We start from the raw sequence: 1,665 nt of genomic DNA on the forward strand, positions 1-1,665 counted from the left end.
CTTCAAAATAAATTCTTTGGCATAATTCAGTCTCTTCTTTCGATTCTTTTCACTCACGTACGGTTTCTTTCTAGCCACTCTTCCATTGTAGCCGCTATTTTTTAAGGCTCTGCGGATCGTTTGAGGATGCACGTTTTTTCCAGTCTCGTTTAACAGCTCTGATGCTAATTTTGGGGCACTGAGCGTAGGGTCCTTCTTTATTTTTCTTAGTAATTTTCTCTCATCGCGAACGTCTAGTTTCTTCGGTTGGCCTTTTTGGGGTATAAAATCTATACGATCCTCGCATTTGAACCGCTTGACTATATCTCCCACTGTACTCTTGCTTATGTTTAGCAGAGCAGCAATTTCTCTGTACGATTTTCCTTTGGCATTATGATATATTACAAATTGCCGTATATCAAAACTCGTGTTCGCTTTACGAGGCATTGTACAAGTGTATTGCACGATGATCGACAAATAACTAATAAAATAAGGCTTAAACTAGAACGCTTGACTAGATTTGTAAATAAACATCGTCCTCTAATTTGGCGTAACTCGGCTTGAACATTGAAAAAAGCGCTACATTGTAAAGTGTCCGAATATTAAAGTAATGTGAAAATCGGACAATGTTTTATTTAAACCGTATTATTGAACAACTATTGTAAGTTATGTAAACAAAATTTACGCTATTGTTTATTAAGCATATACGTCATCATAATCCTTAATCATTTTTTTTTTTAGAATTTAAGTTATAACGTAATATAGTAAAAATCTCATAGTTTCCGAATATTAAAGTTACTCACTGTAGTTGAGAGCCAAAGGAAAGTGAAACGTAAAATAAATTTCGATCTCGTAAAGAAGAATTTAGGATAAGCTGACTGTATGAGTTTTGAAACATAAATGGTATTCTGTTTGTTGTATAATTCAAAATGTAGAGTACTACATTTTTACTGCAATGCCGGAAATGAGCAAATCAAGTCCATCTTTTAAAATACTCTTGGTGCTTTAAGGAGAAGTCACCCGACCAATAAAGTTAAATGGTGTCTCAAATAGTGTTTACTGGACGAACTTATCAACTTTAGAATGAAACTAATATTACAAATTCTTTACAAAGATTTATCATTTACTATTAGAGAACAAATTACTGTACTTCAGTTTGTAAAACACATATTAGTTATGAAGAAAATAAAATTATTTGTTAATTAAACCTAATTAGTTTATCGAGTGACTATATAGGTAGTACAAAATATTATGGACTTTAGGTAAATGATAATTTTTATTTGAGGTGGTTCGATCATCATAATTATAAAGGTAATAGCTATTAATAGGTGAAACTATCAGAAATAAATGGTAAGACTAAAATCAAAGTTAATTAGGAGAAATATGAGAAAACTTTAAATTTCGAGCTTTAAATCATACAAATTTATCGTACGGAAATGAAAACATCGATTTTTAAAGAAGATAATTTCATTTGTACTAACGCCTATACTTACTACATTATCTTCATGATGAAGCTATCTTATTGAAAGATGCTAATTCAACCTTTATGCCACTATTTAATATAAATGTAAAATTGTCTATCAGCTAATACAAAAACAAAACAAAGTTACTCACATGAAAGTCGGGATTTAAATTTGTATATGTTATGCAACGTACAAATTCAATTTTAATCATATTTTCAAGTAT

General features: G+C 30.6%; 1 protein-coding gene across 1 annotated transcript in view; it reads left to right on the forward strand.

Moving 5' to 3' along the window:
* The window catches only part of LOC107270358 (ceramide synthase 6), a gene marked incomplete in the record, with an annotated part of 14,125 nt that extends 12,939 nt beyond the window's left edge, over positions 1-1,186 (forward strand). Inside the window, 1 exon segment of the mRNA XM_015745297.2 lies at positions 423-1,186.
* Between the last annotated feature and the right edge of the window lie 479 nt (positions 1,187-1,665).

The sequence above is a fragment of the Cephus cinctus genome, unplaced genomic scaffold (genome assembly GCF_000341935.2).
Source record: "Cephus cinctus unplaced genomic scaffold, Ccin1 Ccin1_scaffold0732, whole genome shotgun sequence".
Taxonomy (NCBI): Eukaryota; Metazoa; Arthropoda; class Insecta; order Hymenoptera; family Cephidae; genus Cephus; species Cephus cinctus.